The sequence below is a fragment of the Rhinolophus hipposideros genome (genome assembly GCF_964194185.1).
Source record: "Rhinolophus hipposideros genome assembly, chromosome: 7".
NCBI lineage: Eukaryota > Metazoa > Chordata > Mammalia > Chiroptera > Rhinolophidae > Rhinolophus > Rhinolophus hipposideros.
The window spans coordinates 72,602,612-72,621,721 of NC_138053.1; the positions used below are offsets into that span (position 1 = coordinate 72,602,612).

A 19,110-nucleotide genomic window follows, 5' to 3' on the forward strand; every position below is an offset into this window, starting at 1 on the left:
ACTTCCAAACGAGGAAGAAAAGCTACAGGGAATCCCCCAGGGTGGCAGTTTATATAGAGCATCATGTAAATGCTAAAGAACCAGAGGGCAGGGGTCTCAGACCCAGGGAAATAACACACCTGGATGCCCATAAGCATCTCAAATAACTCCTGTCCAAACTGAACCCAGCATTTCCACCTGCCCCCAACCCCTACCTAATGAACAAACAGCTCCATCTCATATTTCCTGTTTTGCTTAATGAGATTAGGGTTCCCCAAGTTACCTGAATTAGATACCTTGGTTACTCCATCCCCTCTTATATGTTACTTGTCACCGTAAGGGGGTGATTCTACCTCAGAATTCTCTCTGGAATAATTCCTCCTTCCCCAGTCCTAGCCCCACTGTCTCTTCTCTTTTCAGGACTTCAAACAGCCTACTTCATGCTCTATCTTCCTTTACTGTTTGGGCTGCTGCCAGACAAAACACAAATCTCTTTACTCTTCAGATGACACTCAAACGTCACCACCTCCATGAGGTCTGTCACACTCCCCTGAAACTTAATTGTTCTCTCCTCTGGGCCTCGACACAGACTTGTTTTAAACCTCTAATATAAAATGTGCACAGAATTGAAGTCATGGAATGATGAAGCCGTTTGTGGAATAAATGGGTTCTTAGTGCCTGTGTTGCTATCTGTAAAGTTCTCAGGGCAAGAGACAGACCCAATTCATCCATTAACCACTCTATTCCCCTCCCTTTTCCCCCTCCCCATCCCCAAAATGCCTTTCAGGATTTTATGAGTGAATAGACATGTGCTCTATATGTGTGGGTTTGGGGAGTGTGTCGTTGGATATTAGATAGGCCAGGGGCATTAGATGTCCCCCCCACCCTAAGAATACCCACAACATCATCTAGCTATTGTTTCTCATCTTTAGGAGAAGTTTAGTTTCCGTAAAAGAGAGAAGGAAATTTGGGTGTTAGAGGATGAGCCTATGGCTGATATTTGGGCTGCCAGAATACGACCTGAGGGTGCTTCATATAGATGCAAGAGAATTTCACAAAGGCAAGGAAGGTCACAGTTAGGTCAAAATCCTGCTTCTGACCCACCTGAATGACTGCCTCTGCTGCACTACCCCTTCAGAAGGTGGCAGAGCTCAGCTTCCTAAAGGTCCCCATCAGTGCCTAACCCTCAGTCCCCTCAGAAGCCCCTTCCAATCTGCTCTCTACCTTTGCAGGAAGGACAAGCAGAAAGTCAAGAGAAAAAGAAGACGTGTACAGGTGGCTTTCTGCTTCCCATCTATCACCTGCACAGGACAGAACATGGATCACCATTTTTTTTTCTTTTGCAAGTTATTTCCCATGCTCACCAGATTATAATGTTTACAGGACAACTCTTTTAAAGACAAATGGCTTCACTAGTTTCTCTGAATCAGATGTCAGGGTTTAGTGGCGATCGGGGCCAGGAGGACCACTGAGGAAACCAGAATCACAATGAAAATATGGGTGCTGGACAGGGCCCTCAGGACCACGTCAGTCTAAAGGTCTCAGTTTATAGATAAGGTGAGCAGAGCCCAGAGAGATGAGGCCACGTAAGACCCCACTAGTGGTGACAGACGAGCTGGGAGCCACGCCCTGGTCTCCTATCACTGGTCCAATGGGTTTTTCAGAACTCCACGCTGTCTCCAACCTGTCACTCTATTTTTAAGGAGCAGGTCAAGGAGCCTCACACATGGTATCACACATGTCATTTATCATCAGGTGTTCAGTACAAACAAATCATAACAAATTCGGGTATAAGGCGACCCAGGCTCGTCTGGCTGCTCCAGCCACCTGACCACTCATCCACCCTCATCAGGAGCTGAGTTGCCCTTGCCACCTTCTTTGAAGTAGACAAAGAGCCCTGGAGTAATACAGAAAAGGAGTTTACTCGCAACCCCCTCAAGTCTGGACCAAGCTGAGTCTAATTTTCTGAAAATAATCCTGGCTAGAACCTTGCAAAAATCTATTCTCCACAATGACAACAGTGATTTTCTTAAAACTGTAGATCAGCAGCCTCTCCAGTAAAAATGATAAACTCTTCGAAAGGTACATCCAGCCCTCTGTGATCTGATCTAGCCTCTTTCTACCTTTCCAGACCATTTTCCTCCAATTCCCCAAAGCTCCCATTTCCTCTGTCACTGGAGGCATCTTCTGAGAAGTTTCCAAGCTTTTCACACTTCTAGCCCCTCTGCCTCTTGTCCTCTTCCTACTTCATCCATCTCTGCTACCCATTCCTCCAAACCTCAGCTCAAGGTCACTCCAACTTCCACGAATTTCTAGCAACAACACCTCCCTCTCCCTACCAGGTGGAGTTAGGTGCCCCTCCTCTCAGCTTCCCTAACAGCCTTGATAAACCTCTTAGCACAGCACTGTAAGCTATCCATGGTTTTCTTATTGCGCTCCTGAGGGTCATCATTGTATCCCTCACTACCTAACACAGTGCCTAGCACACTCCATTTTACATAAATTGTTGGAGGAATGAACAGAGACTCTGATGCTATTCTTAAAATAGGTGTTTTGAAGAGGTGGGAGCAAGTCTTTCTATTGCAAGTTCATCTGAATGCTTTTTAATGAGAGAGTAAGTCGTGTTTCCCATCACATTGGGTGTGATGGGACAGTTCCAATCAGGCACGCAGTAAGGAGCCCACAGCATCGGAGAAAATCGACAGGGAGATATAGCTAGAAGCACAAAGAGACAGTCTTATTTCCCTTTTCTTCAAAGCGCTGGCCATCCCTAAGACGTTAGAAAAACTGGAAGAAATGCAAAACAAACATGCAATTGTGGTGTCACTTCTTCTTTACAATATTCTTCTAAAATATAAACTGACTGTTGAAATGTAAAACATAGACCGGAATTAAAACCCTGAAGTGTTTCCTGAGTGCAAATTATAATCTCTGTCGACTCTCTCAAAATATACCAGCTTCTTAAATGCTCAGAGAACTAGCCTTTCATTCAAAGAACAAACTTTGGAAGCCCAAATTATACTTGAATGGTGATCAGACAAGGAGGAAGACAGGCTGGGGCTTTGCCTAATAAGAATATTTTATAAACTCCAGGACAAGAAAAAGATGTTTTGCTGAGAGCATAAAGGAGAAGAGCAGAGAAGTAGAGGAAAGAGGGAACAAGAAGAAATTAAGCCAGAAGAAGGAAGAAGGAGGTAGGAGGACAAGAAAAACAATCGGCCTAAGCCATATTGGAGATTTACATCTAAAAAATGCAAAAGCTAGTTTAAAAAAGAGACCTGATTACCAGCCTTTTAATCTAAGTTAACAAGAAGAGAATACTAACCAATAGTCCAGCAGATTTTCCTGAAAGAGACTGGATTTTCATATGGTTTCCTCTGGGCTTTATGGCAAGAATGTTTTAAATTTCCTTTTTCATTCAGTCATGTAGGCAAGCAGACCACATTACACCAATTTGGTTAAAATCTGGCAGAGAGGGTGGAGTGGAAGGTGGAATATGGTGAGTCTCTTGGTCACCGCTTGGCATGCCTTAATCTCTAGTTTCTCGGTCTTTCTGCTTTCATATATAAACCTTTGCAAAATCCTCCCCAAATCAATTATATTCTCTCTTTCCGTCCCTCCTTATTCTTCCCTCCCCCCAACCACACACACACACACACACACACACACACACACACACACACACACACACACACACTCCTGGTACCAGAAGAGTAGATGAAAGCACACAGTCCATTGCCTCACAAAACAAAACCCCGACCTTTGCCCAGTGCTGCTCTGGGCTCTGCCAATTGAAGTGAAGGCCAGGCCTGGGCTGGAGCCTCATGAGAGCAGTCACAAGAGAGCCAGCCAGACCAGCTAAGAAGAAAGCCAAGCATTAAAATCTGACAAAGACTACAATTTGGACGGGTTAACGAGAGTGATAGATTTGAAACTAATTTCATGGCTTCTCTAAGGAATGCAAGAATGAAAACTCCCAGAGGGCAAAGGTGTCCATTCACTGTGTTCACTGGCATCTGCCTGAAGGACCCCAAGGGGCCAGAGTGCCCCAAGGGGCAGAATGTAACTTCATTCGTTACATGAAGGATAAATGGATAAATTCCAAAACATTAGTGCCCACTGGAAATCCTAACACACTGACCTGTGGATGTTTAATCAGTGGTGCAAAGTAGTTGACTAGAAAATCGTTAGTACCGCCTACACATTAATTGTAGGATATTTTGGTTGATTGGGCAGGAGGACATAGCACTTAGATAAAGTGGTTTTCGTTTCTTTTTAATTAACTTATAATAGAGGGAGTAGTTCTTCCTAACAACAACAACAACAACAACAACAACAACATCACAAGTCAACTAAAAAGGGCAAAACACTAAACATTTAGTGAATTACATACACAAGCAACACAAGAAACAAAAACAACAGCTTTCTAGCTCTGGAACTTTGCTGTATTTCTTGCAGCTCCTCACGTGGTTAGAACAGTCATGACAATTCCCATGATTGAATGTGGGCAGAGTCACTGCACACGCAAGTCCCTGTGAGATTAATATTCCTGCATGTCCAAACAGTACTGCCCATACTCTCAACACAAGAAGACGGTTCGTGCTTTATGACCACAAACAGAATTAGCAAGGCCTTTTGCTGGTTAAAAGACTCCCTCTGCCTGGCTGGCTCTCCTGTTTGTATGTGAGAAAGCCTTCTGTGACAAGGTTATACAAACAGAGTAGGGAAGTACAGGACCTTAGGAAAAGGAGCCTGGCCTATTACTGGGTTATATCTTTCCAGGCTTTTGTACCCAACCCCCCGAAACCAAATTGAACACTGAGCAATGTACTCTAAAATCGTGCTAGTGGAATGAATATGAGGCTTTCTGCTTCAAACAGAATTTTATTCATAGACACTTCATATTTATACCAAGATGAACTAAATCAGGAGTAGGAGTACATGATGCTGGTTTGCAAAATGATAGTTTTTTTCCCACAGCCAATTCTGATTTTTTTTCCCTGATTACAAATGCACAATACCTGCTTATGTAGGAATTTAGTAAATATTAATATAATGTAAATTCTAGATTCCTTTTATGCTACTCTCTTTCTAATAAAGTTTCTAAAGAAAGTTGAAAACAGATCCCATACAAAAAGCTGTCTCTTTTTTTGCTTGTTTCTGATTTATCTTTTTCCATTTAACATTATTACCATGTTTCCCCGAAAATAAGACCTAACCAGACCATCAGCTCTAATCCGCCTTTTGGAGCAAAAATTAATATAAGACCCGGTCTTATTTTACTATAATATAAGACCGGGTCTTATCTAACATAATATAATATAAGACTGGGTCTTACATTAACTTTTGCTCCAAAAGATGCATTAGAGCTGATTGTCCGACTAGGTCTTATTTTCAGGGGAACATGGTACCATCTTGTAAGTACCTGCCAATTAGATTGCCCCCTTTCCTAGGAAATGCAGCTTTTAGCAATTCTTTGTTGATTCAGATGAAATCAATCTAACTTAGCTAAATTAACTGATTGAGAATAAAGTCCTAATACCAACAGCTGGCCAATAGAAAAATACTTGAAATTAAATGTTGGGTGACTCAGGTAGATTCTATCAGCTTGGAGAAGTTGCAACTGAGAGGAAAGGGAGTGTGAGGACATTGTAAAAAAATCCATGAAGGACCCATGATGTACTGAGAGATACACGAGAATGGCTGTGCACAGCACCCCAGGGACCTGGGATCGTTACAGTAAGTCCCCACTATGTGGAGTTATATAAAAACATCCTCTTCCTTGCTGGCTAAAGCTGCATAATGCCTACCCCCAACCACCCCAAAACAACAACTGTGAAAATAATGCAATGGTTACATTAGTTAATATTCCATCACATGCCTATTACCAGCCATTCAGTTCTGTGCTTTTCAAGCTTGTTTCAATAAATGGAGTGCTGCTATAGAGTGAATGTTTGTGCCCCCTCCACATTCATACGTTGAAACCTCATCCTCCACATGATGGTGTTAGGAGGGAGGGCCTTTGAGAGGTGATTAGGTGATAAATGGGATTAGTGCCCTTGTAAAAGTGGTCCCAGAGAGTTCCCTTCACCATTCCATCAAGTTAGGACAACAAGAAGACAGGCATCTATGAACCAGGAAATGGGCCCACATTGAACATGGAATCTGCCAGAACCTTCATCTTGGACTTCCTAGCCTCCAGAACTGAGAAATTTCTGTTGTTTATAAGATACTCACACTACGGTATTTCTGTTATAGTGGCCAGAATACCTAAGATGAATGGAATGGAACGGAACGGAATGGAATGGAATGAAAAGGAATGGAAAGGAATAGACAGTTTCTTTACAGGAAACTTTTCAATGCATGTGTATGACTATTGGCTCACTATGCAGACTCAATATTTTCTTATAGCACTCAAAAAAATTTGTAGGACATTGATATAGACTGTTGCTAGTTTTTCAGTCATATAAATCATAGTATAATAAACATCTCTTGGGGCAAGGGGATTTGGCCTGTATTTCCATTTATTGCCTAATGGTTGATTCCCAGAAGTGATGTTGCTACATGAAAGGAGTTTGTGAGATTTTTGTTAGATATTACTCAATTGCTCTCAAATTGTCCTAACTGAGACTCAGACCAGACCAGCAGAGAACTTCAATTTCACTGTACAATTGTCAGCAAAAATTTTCTTTTTCTTTCATCATTGCTAATTCAAAGGATAAAAATGATCTTTCATTGTTTTAATTTACATTTATTTGAGAATTAGTGAGGCTAATTCTTTGAAACATTTAATGTAATTATCTATGTATGTCCTCCCACTTTTTGTTGGGTTTCTTTGTTTGCTGGAGGTCCTACCTTTTTTTCTCATTGCTTTTTCACACACATCTTTTTAAAGCAATCTTCCTCATTATTCTCTAGGGATGAAGGTATAGCAGAAGAGAAAATGAGAGAGAGCATTTTAATCAGGTTGGTTTTTGCTAGGCTGATATTAGACTACCCTTAGGCTTTTATTCTTCACTTTATTTTGAGATCAGCTGCCTGATAAGGTTAGCCTTAAAAATAACTTTAAAAAATAACCAATGCCAGAAGTGCTGGCCAATGTGGCACTGCAAGTTTGCACTTTGAAGTTCTTCCTCTGTGCCAAATACTGCAAAGGTAGGTTTATTATTACTTTTAATTAAGACATTAGTACTGGAAAATCTGCCCTCTATAGCAATTATAAGTCACGGAAGGCAGAGTGAGAAGCTCCAACACACATATGATGGTAGTCCCAGAAGGAGAGGATTTAATTCAGCTGAAAAGAGTCAGTTTTGGAAAAGGTTGTTATTGATAACTTTACAAAATTAAAGAATGAAACAAGCTTTCAGATTAAAAACTCAGTAATCACTAAGTAGTAGAAATAAAAAAGTAAATCTACAATAAGGCATCAGGATAAAGAAAAAAATCTTTGAATGTATTTTAAATAAGAGGCAGATTATCTACTAAGAAACTCAAATGGATCCGTAGAAAAATTTTCCTCAGCAACAACAGATGCCAGGACACAAATGAAAACCTCTAAAGTGTTAGAGAAATAATCATCCATTCAAAATTTGATACTTAACTAAACTATCACTAAGTCTTTTGTGTGTTGGGGGCAGGGGTTGCATATAAAAACTGGGAGTTTGCTACCTAAAGATTCTAGTTTAAATAATAATTAAAGGAGCTATTTTTTTGCAAAAAGACAAGAATCATCTTAAATACATGCTGAAATTTCTGCCTCCTTAAAAAAAAAGTTCTCTCCCAATTATTCCAGTTATTATCCCTATAGCTATTGACTATATCACATTTTTCTGCTTCCCTTTAAAACAAAACTTCTTGAAGGAATTGCATTATACTCTTATCTTCAATTCCTCCTTTTTCCATTTTCTTAAAACCAATCACATCAGGCCTTAACCCCCATGACTCTAATAAAATAGCTTTTTTCCTGGTCACTAAAGACATCCATATCACTAAATCTAGTGGTTACTTCTTAACCATCTCATTTGGCTTATTAATAACATACAACACAGTGTATCACTCTTTGAAACATCATCTTAATTTGGTATTTGGACACCATTTTCCATTGATTCTCCTACCCGGGCACTTGACCTTGGTCTACCTTGCTGTGTCCACTTCATTTTCTCAACCATGTAATATCAAAATTCTCCCAGGACTTATCCTCCTCTCTTATTTTCTCTATATACATTTATTCCCTAGGTGACCGCATTCAGTGTTACAATATTATCTACACGATTATGTTCTCAAAATACATAACTTTAATCCAAATCACTTCCTTGAACTACATGCTCATATATTCGATTAACTAAGAATTCCTTTGTATGTTTGATAGAGATTTCAAACTTATAAATCGATAACTATACTTTTGATTTTACCTTCCTGCTCATTCTATAGTCTTGGCCATTTCAGTCAATATCACCTTCATTCTTCCAGATTCTCAGGCTTTTCATTCATACCCCTAACCAATCTATCAACTAATACTCAGACATACCTTCAAATTATATCCAGAATGTGATCACTTCTTAATTAGCCTACATGCTTCTGCTCTTGAATCTCCTTATCCCCAAATATATAAGCTATCCACCACAATCTTGACCTCACTAAAACAAGAACTTACCAGTTCTTTGTTCAAAACCCTCTGATGGCATCCCATCTCAGAGTAAATGCCAAAGTGCTTACAGTGGTCTGAAAGTCTTACTTGATTTCCCTTGACCATCACAGCCCCACCCCCACCCACTATCTCTGCCTCCATTTACCACCACACTTTTCTTGCTCATCTGCTCCAATAACACTATACTCTGATATTTCTAGAAGACCCCATACAGCATATGCTCTCCCCCTGCCTGGGATACTTTTCTGTCAAACTTTCTTCAAGTATCCATTCAAACATCACTTCATCTGTGAGCTCTTTCCTGACAACCTAGATCAATGACAACTCTTATTTTTCTCCATACTATTTATCTTTATTTGACATATTTGTTTACTGTATTTTTCTTTCTCTCCTCTTGTTAGAATGTCAACTACAAGAGTTCAGGGATTTTGTCTATTCTGTTACAGCTATATTTCCAAGTACTTACAACCATGGCAGGACAATAGAAGGAATGCAGTAAGGATTTATTAGGTGAACAAATAAATGGTGAGAAAAAATAAAGGTAAAAAATGATGACAAAATCAAGAAGATATTGCTTGTAAAATCAACATGGACCACATTTTCTGTTGATCCAAAGGTTAAAGTAAATTTTATACAATAAAAAAAATTTTATACAATAAAAAAAAGGAAAATAGGTAAGATTATCTCAAAGGACAATTAAAATGTGCTAGATTTTCTGCTTTGTTTGGGAGAAGCATAGATAATGCATATGAAACGGAACACTAATGTTGCTTTATATGGATGTGATCAGCCTAACAGAGAAAGCATTATAAACAATGAAGAAAAAAATGGAGGTATTCAGTAAATAGTGTTGGGACAACTAGTGTTTCACATGGAAAAAAAATAAATCCTTGCTTTACCCCATACACATATATTATTAGGTTGGTAAAAAAGTAATTGCAGTTTAAAAGGTTAAAAAAAAATTGCAAAAACGGCAATTACTTTTGCACCACCTAATAACTCCATATAAATTCAAAATCTACATATTTAAAACAAAACTTTCAGAAGTAAATTAAAGTAATTTAGAAATAGGAGGAGTTTATATATAATATAAACATGGGGGAAAAAGAGTTTTTAAGCAAGGCACAAAAGTAGAAAAATAAAAGAAATTGAACTATATCAAAATTTAAAATTATCTATATTAAAAGATGTCATGAAATATGTAATCAGTGGATGTGAGGCAGAAATTTCACCATGTATAATAGAATAAGGACTAGTTTTACATATATATGAAATATAAACATACACATTAAGATATACATACATTAGAATTATGCACATATATACATATACACATATATGTCTTTATAAAGTGAATAGACAGTAAAAGAATGAATGAATGTTGAATAACTATGGTATATCCCTGAAACTAATATGATATTGTATGTTAGCTATGTTGTAAATAAAAATCTTTAAAAAAAGAATAGAGTAAAAATAGATTACTTAAGGAGAAGGAATTTCTAATGGTCCTGTAAAAAGTATGTTCAATTTTATAAATAATCAGAGTAATAAAAATTAAAACAATGAGATAATGATTTATATCCATCAACTTACACATAATTAAATCTGATAAGGACCTGGGGAAGTGAATGTTCTCATACATTGCTGGTAAGAGTATGAAACGATACGAGTACATTGGAGAGCAATTTGGCACATATCCTTTGACATGACAAGCCCACTGACATATACGCCAGAAAAACTCTTGTCATATGTGTCCTAAGGGAAACGTATACAAGGACATTTACTTCAGTATCACTTATTTTAGTAAAATAATTAAATCAATTCAAATAGATAAATTGTGATATTTTCATAAGATGGGGAAACACACAGCAAGAAAAAAATGAACTAGGGTAATAGAACAACACAAATCCTGAAAATAAAAGGTTTGGTAGTAAAAACAGTAATTGCCAGAATTCTACACCTAAAGTAAAATACATGTACATTTTAAAATACATAATTTATTCCATGCTTTTAACAAACATGTTTTATAGACACAATAAAATATAAAGGTCCAAAAACAGGACTGTACAAATGCCAGTACGTGACAGTTGTTTCCCCTGGGGTGGCAGAGAGCAGGGTGAGACTAGGGGAGGTAAAACTGGGGACTTCAAATTTATTTGTATAATTTGTTTCTTTACAAATAGCTCAAAGGCACACATGGAAAAAATGTTTACGTTTGATGTATTCATCTGCATGGCAGGTACATAGGCATTTAGGTAGCATCCTTAGTATATTAAAAAAAATAAATAACAACATAAAACAAAACAAATCAGAGAGCTCTGCATTTATATCCCTGCGCAGAGTCAAAAATCACAAGCCCATAAAAAGCTAGAGAGGTAGAAAGATAAAGGAGATTCATGACTTTCCCCATAGAGGGCATCTACTCCTGGGACCATTCTGAGGTCTGGAAGGGTTACTCGGGTAGATTCACTTCACCTGTGACTGTCACCCTATATCTACCTTGCCCACCCTCAGGGCACAACAGTTGGCCTCACCAGACTTAGTGTCCTCTGACAAGAAAGAGGAGCTTTCTCAATCCCAGTTTCTAGCCCGAGGAACATTTTCTTCATAGATTCCAGAGAAAACCCTTCCTGGAAGAAAAGCAATTCACATGTGATATTGCACAGTGTAGATCCTGTCACAAGGCTTCCCAGAGATCTGTTGCCACCAGTCTGATTAATGCGGGGGGAAAAATGCTGTATTTGTCACCAGAATTCAAGAAGCATGTTAATTCGAGTACTTAAGTGCTTTAATAAAAAACTCTGTCTGACTTAGGGACACAATGATTAATAAATAGTTCTCGGTGTCTCTCCCCGGAAGTCACAAATACACCAACAAGACCTTGATAAGCTGGACCAGGGAGTCTTCGTCACTCTGAATTACAATAAATGGCTACGAAGGGGCTGGTTCCCTTTACTCAAGTGACTCATTGTGAATCCTGCATAGTAAACACCCATTCAAACAAGAACCAAAACATTTTACATACTACAATGTGATTCAGTTGATTAGAAACGTAAAAAAAATAAATAAATAAAGTAACCGTAAGAGGACAGCACAAGGCAGAAGCCCTGCAAAGGACATAGCGACCCAGGGAGAGCTTCATACATCCATGTCCATCTCTGTTCCTGAGTGTAAACACACCACAACGCCACACTCACTGTGGTCTCAAGGAATTGCAGAGAAGAACCTGAGAAAGTCCATAATCAGTATTCTTTTTCTCTACTAATATGCAGTATCCTTGAGAATGAACTCAGAAGTCCCTGCTGAGAATTCCTTAGAAACAGAATTCATGGTTTAAATAAAATGATTTTAACTTTTAAGAAATAATATAATTATTCTAATAGGCTTCCATTTATATTTCAATGTATGTAGGCAGAAGTAGTTCCCTTATCTATCTACTCTGCATGTTGCATAGTAATGTCCTTCACAAACATTTTCCAAAGAATTGATCAGAACTGCTTCAAATGCTTATCTAGAAACAGTCTATTTAGCTGTCCTCACTGAAAGAGGTGGAGAACGAAGAAAATAGGTGATTTAGTTCATGCCAACAATCTATCTCTGCATGTGACACAGCTTGTGTAAAACTGGCACACCTTGCATGTTAATGCAAGATTTGGTGCTAGTTGTAATTTCCATAGCCACAACTGAGTTGCCTCAGTGTCTAGAAAATTTAAAAGTGCTTCCAGTTTCCTCCCCTGAAAAGGTAAAGGCTTTTTATTCTTTGAGTTCTAATGTGGTTCTCACTTTAGAGCCAAAAGGCCAAGTAGGGAATAGACCAGACGAGGAAATCAGAGCCATGAGTTATATCCATGGCTCATCTTGCCCTTTGAACCAAATTGGCAATTAGTTCAAATTTTATAATACAGCACGTACGTTTATTCCATGACAATTTCAGAGGTAAGTGCCCACTCATTCATTCACAAATGTTTTCCTGAGTCTTCCTCATAAGACTTGGACTTTTTTTTTTTAAATTAACAGATATTTAAAAAATTTAAATTTTCAGTTAACATTTCTAAAACTGAAGAGCCAAATGACAAGTTTGTCTTCTTCCATCAGAATTTTAATTTGTATTGTAGGTTGTAGCCAGTGTTCAAAAACGAACATGTTCACTCTTGTTCTCTTTAGTGCTAATTCTACATTTAGCTTGTTTCAGGTGAAGAAGACGGGGCCAGAGGAATAAAGTTAGGGAAGGTGGTCTGAAGAGTCCCTCTATCTGTTCATTTTCCTTTTGGGCCTGAAAATGATTTTGGCTCCATTTGTACTTAATAATGAGATATTTAAAAAACCATTGATCTAGAAAAAGTCATAGATCTTATATATTAGGGATGGAAGTGAAGACAAGACTGAATATACTACACAAACCCACCTTAGACAAGTCGGGTATTTCCGTTGTAGAAATGAAACCTACTGACACCCTAACTGAGAAAGAATTAAGTGACCCACCCAAGAGTTGTGCTCCTGAGAGCACACTTCAGTTATACACAATGTGGAACATCCACTTTCACGCAGGCTGTCAAACTCAAAATTGGCCAGATTCACCTTCAGGACTCAGACGTCTGTCTGTGTCATTACAGATAAATGGGGAAAGCCAAAACTTGCCTCTATTATGGGTCATGGTGCACGACCCTGCAAGCTTTACTATCACATAATAATGAGACGGCCAGTCTTTTAACAAGTAAAAGGGGATGTATATTGACAGGTATATTTGAATATACGTCTTATAGTATGTATCAGCTGATGGTGATCTGCTACGTCATTAGATTTTGCTCTTAATTCCACAGGTGAACCGTCTAAACTAAATCCCATTACAATGAAACACCATTAAATTTTCCACTTCATTTGTGTTTTATACAGTCACTACGCCTTTGAATGACACTAATCTGTGAAGAGGCTTTTGTTGCAATCATATACAAGAATGGATCTATCTCATTTTTGATGTTAGGAACTATTACTGCACAGTTCCCATTGGTCTCCCTGTTTTCCAACTCTTCTGCCTTCAACCCACCGTGTACTTTGTTGCTAGGAATCAAAAGTCTGGTGCTGAACATAACATTATGTTTGTTGTGTTTTACTGACCTTTCATTGCTTAAGACCCTGAGTGCTTAGGTGGCCACCAAGGCCCCATCCAAACTGGTCTTGGTCTACCTATCAAGCTACAGTCCCCTCAACACATTTCTATTCCGTTTGCTACATGGATAGGCCCAAATGTTTACTCGCTATGTTCAGTACTACTCGGAGTACCCTCTATTCTTCCTTCTCTCCACACTTCAGCTTTTTCATCTTGTAAGACCTACCAAGCTTTCCAGGCTCATTTCACTGGCTCTTCCTTCAGAAAGTTTTCCTCAGTCACTGAATCAGGTGGGATTTTTCTGTGCTCTGGAACTCCATTTGACTTTCTCTGTCACTCTCTTCCTCAGTTTATCACAGCCTGTCTATGACAATGAGGTGTAAGTTGTCTTCTCTTTCCCAAGTTTTAAATTCCCTTAGGACGGTAGAGGCTTAATAAATATATTTAGTATTAAACTGACACTGTTTACTAGGGAATGGGTGCCTGATAAATGTGATCATGTGGTTTACAAAACAAAATAAATTTAAAAATCATCCAGAGCTTTTCAGCCCTGCCTTCTCATTTCTCAGTGCCCAAGGGGAAATAGACCTAAAACATCAGAAATAAGACCTCATCTTTGCCTCCTCTATTATTTTATATAATGTCTGGAAAATTATAGTCCCTAATAAAATGTTCTTTTTCTCCTCCAGTAAATGAGACTTGGTTGAATAGGAGTATAGCTACCACCTCCTCAGCTCACCACAAGGAGCATGATCTTTGGGTTTTAATACCCTTTCTTATCATGGGAGAAATAACCTTGGGAGTGAGAAAAATTGCCCAACCAGCAACCATAATGCCAACCCCCCCTGGCAAAGAACAGGGATGATTAAACACTAATCTCTTTTTTAGGATGAGCTGGGAGTAGTAGTGGGGGCTTTTTGACCTGTCATTTTAAGATCAGAGAAAATAAAATGCTTTTATAGTTGGAAGTTTTATGTGGATCACCATAGCTAATATTGTTACCAAAGTTAAAAAAGTGGTAAAATGATGAGAAGACCAATCTACTAAAGATGTTCTACAAAAATAGATATTTTTTATTTTCTACAAAAACAGAACGTATCTTTCTCTGATCAAGATATTTCAACAGACTGCTGAAATCGAAAACTATCTGTGCCATTTCTTCTGGTAAGTACTAACACGCATAAATTTCTTACATGATGGATGAGCAAAAAAAATTTTTTTGATATATGAATTTTTTTTCTTATGTTGACAGAAATTTGGCAGTCAATGTGCACCACCCCTTACATTCAAAGTGGCTCAATCAACCACTGGACTTTTCTTACAAATCTGGTAATCTGTGTCCCCTTGATAGAAAAATGATATGGATGTTTTCCGATGTGCAGTACAAAACTATGAAACAATGGAGTGTTTACTTTGGCCAAAGGTCCCATCTATGTTCCCCCTTCAAATAATCCTGCTTATAAATTCATAACACCCAAAAAAGTCAAGCTGAGAAAAACCATGACTTAACCTTTCCTTTGTGCCAAAATCTTTAATTTGGACAATACAAAGAAGTCTTTAAAAATTATTTTGAAATAGCTGAGAGAATCCATGAATATGCCAAAACCTTTTCACCCCAAACTATTCTCCCAAATTGTCTATTTGCTCCAATTTTTATTCAGCTAAGAACTAGAGAAATGCATTTTATATATATAGAACTCTGAACCCAAGTAACATCGCTTCTGAAAAGGTAAGTTAATTTTTTTTCTTTTCCTTTATTAACAGGTTTCCCCAGCAAAGCAAAAAGAAATAAATAAAACAAAATCAGCCTTAGGAACATGGAGAATATGTGCCAAGTATTTTCAGTGATCTTCTTTATAACCAGACAAGCTCTTTGGCAGATGAAAATCATTAACAAGAGAAAGTGCAAAGCTTTTTGAATGTGTTGGGAAAGTGTTAGAGAAGATCGACAGCATAAATTGTTTTACACACGTAAACCAACATTCTCAATTACACCTGGAAGCCAGTGCATCAGATGCCTGAGAGGCTTAGAGCAGGGGTGTCCAAACTGCGGCCCGCGGGCCAACTGCGGTCCGTGATCCATTTTTTATTGGCCTGCAGCAAATTCCAAAAATATATTTAGTTTACTTAACTAAACCAGGTGAGGCAATACGTACTTCACCTCAAGTGAGTGGCCCAGCTGTTTGTGTATTTTACCGCGTATGGCCTTTGGTAAAAAATGTTGAAAAAAGTTTGGACACCCCTGGCTTACAGTAAGAAACACGGGTTAAATCCTGACAGTTACTGGCTTCAGCAACTGTAGCTTTACAGGATAGACTAACGAGAGCCTATGTCCAAGACACTGTCCTTTCATCTGAAAAGCAGGGATATACACACTCCCAGTGCCCACTCTGCACAAGCAGAGAGGAGGTTTGGGCTGGAGCCGAGGCAAAGGCACCTCCAGAACAGCTAATGTTCTTGCTAGAAGCTTTCTTCAGGCACAGAGTAGAATAAAAACTCTTGAATGTTTCCCTTAGCCTCACGTCATTCACACATTTCATTAGTCATTCAAAAAGCATGTCTTAGCGCCTATCAAACACCATGCACTTTCCTGGGCACTTATTTCCAGGAAATAACAGACTGGCAAAGACCATTCTTATTTCATGAACTGACATTCTAGTGGGAGAAAATTGACAATAAAAAGTAAACAAATGGGGGCAGCTGGTTAGCTCAGTTGGTTAGAGGGAGGTGCTCTTAACAAGATTGCCAGTTCGATCCCCACATGGGCCACTGTGAGCTGCGCCTTCCACAACTAGATTGAAACAACTACATGACTTAGAGCTGATGGGTCCTGGAAAAACACACTTAAATAAATAAAAGTTAATAAAAAGTGAACAAATGAGTAAAAAAAGAAACTATCAGAGAGGGAAAATGCTATAAAGACAGCATAGTAGGGTGATGTGATCTTAGAGAATGATGGAGATGGATATGGATGGGGTGAGGAGGTTCCTTGTGTAACTGGGGTCACAGAGACCTTTCAGTTGCTAGGTCTGAACTGAGACCTGAATGGTCAGAGACCTGAATGACAAGAGGAGCCAGCTATGCCAAAACCTGAGGGTGAAGCATTCCAAACAAGGAGATAGTTAGCTCGGTGTGTTAGGGAACAGAAGGAAAGTCAGTGTGGCTGGAGCTAAGTGAGCCGTCTGTCTTCAATTCAATAATCTATGACTATACACACTAATGTCACTGTAACATGTTTTTCAAACGTGGGATGAAACAAAGAACTCATACCCATGCTTGTGTAAGCATAAAGAGGTCTTAGGGTCTTAGGTACAGAACAATGATTCTCGTGACATGATGTCAAGAACTTGAGCTTCATTCCAATTTATGTTCCAGTACTAACACATATGACCAGTTTCTCATGGCTGAAGACAGAGAGAGGGAGGGAGAGGGAGAGGGAGAAGGAGAAGGAGCGGAAGGGGGGGGGAAGGGAGAGAGAGAGAGAGAGAGAGAGAGAGAGAGAGAGAGAGAGAGAGAGAGAGAGAGAGAGAGAGAGAATAGCTAGTAGGGTTAAGTGCAGAATACGCCTAGGAGAGGAACTGTGACTAACTGCCTATTCTCATGGGAACCCTGACCATAAGGGAATGTCGTAATGCTTTCCCTGGCTTTTTAGGAGATTTGTACAAGATCACAAGGTATCTTGTGGTACAGTGATATCTCTCTTGCTTTTACCTCCCACCTATTACGTTCTACCTTGAATAATAGTTATTTGAGAATTTGTTTTCTTGCCACTGTTAACCTATAAGTGACTTCCTGGCAGAGTCCTTACTAATTGTTCTCTTTTTAGTACATAACACAGTGCCAGGCACACAATAAATGCCCAATAAATGATAAAGTCTCCTTGATTGGCTTTGGCTTTATTAGCCCAATATTCCAATTATAGGTGTAGTAATGGTACCCCAATAATACAATTGTTTTGATTTGGTGTATAAGTAATAAATCCTCAAGAACTTCCATGATATCTGCCAAAGGAAAGATTGCCAGCAATGCATGGGGTAAAGCAGATACTCCATGAGGCTTCTTGAATATATGCATGCCTATCTGAGTGGACAAATCTATGAACAAATTCCAACAAGAACAGTCTATGCAGGTTCATTTCATTTATTCAGCAATAAGTTCCTATTATGGCTTAGCACTAAGCTAAGTCCCACAGAGACAAGGGTGAGTAAAACAGACACACGTCGTGCTATAACAGAGCTCCTGGTCTCATGGGGGAAGCAGACTGAAGTCATTACTCACATATGTGATTATTTTATAAGTGCTGTGAACAAATACGTTATGTAGTTGGAGGACCAGAGAAGGCTTTTTTGCAGGCCCACCTGAAAGACATGGTTAACTTAATTCCAAATGTCAACAGGAGGTCAATGCCAGCACATAATCATGAAACCTTTTTAGGAACCAGGCCGGGAAACAGAGAGCAAGTGGTCAAGAAACATGATCAGTGATGGTAGCTGAAGTTGCCTCTTGGTAACTGAGAATGGTTTACCGAGAGAATATGTGGAATCATCCTTTGGTCACCTTTAAAACTAGACTAGAGCTTTTAAATCTGTGTTCTGATTGCGTGTGCTCTTGTTTAAAGACGGGATACACTTAGCAACCTAAAACTATCTTCTGCAGGCATTCTTTAGCATACCATGATTTTGTTTTACTATTTTTTTTTTTTTTTTTACACTTTAAGTGTAGCAGCTCAGCTATTTTTCTGGAATAATTAAAATTTATTTTATGAACTGAAAAAACAATGCATGGCCTGTATTCTCCCATCATTCAGGAAAAATAGCTAAGAAAAACTTTGGTTAAACTTTCCAAAAAGCTTTGGGCTGAGGATAAGCATGGAAAAATTCAAGCCCAAAGGAGAAATTTCCAGAAATTTAGAAGCAAGTGAAAACAGGGGGTTATAACAGTTCAGTAATTTCTGCCAAGAACAAAGTATATACGATATTATTTATTGCTGAAAGCTTTTCAGAGAGGCAGCATCTGGTTTCAGTGAGGCCTTGCTTTCATCCCATCCAGCAGCTGGACCAAGCACTACAGCACAAAGAGATCAACCAATTTGCCAAGGTGACACAGCGAGTTAGTGACTCTTTCCAGATTAGACCACAAGAGTCTCTGGCTCCCTGAATGCCAAGAGTACGTCACATGACCAGCGGACAGTTTAACACTTTTTATCGACTCCAAGTGGATTCTTCAGTTTTAATTTTTCTATTCATGCTTACATTTTCAGGATCCCCAAGATTTTTTCTTCCTCATTTTTCTCCAGTGGGCAGATCAGATAGCAACTTGGTTCCCTTGGTTCCCTGTGAATGCCGAAATTCCCTGGCCCCCTCAACTAGGAGTTATT

The 19,110-nt window shown here is 38.8% G+C and overlaps 1 protein-coding gene across 3 annotated transcripts in view; it reads right to left on the minus strand.

Annotated features, from left to right (window-relative positions):
* The window catches only part of GHR (growth hormone receptor), a 235,950-nt gene that overhangs the window by 141,544 nt on the left and 75,296 nt on the right, over positions 1-19,110 (minus strand). Inside the window, exon 1 of one of the 3 annotated variants that reach the window (XM_081052881.1) lies at positions 3,305-3,444. The exons of the other annotated variants lie outside the window; for them this stretch is intronic. The gene's annotated coding sequence lies outside the window, so the exon portion shown is untranslated. Of the gene's footprint in view, positions 1-3,304; positions 3,445-19,110 lie in introns of those variants that run through there. 3 annotated transcript variants of the gene reach the window in all.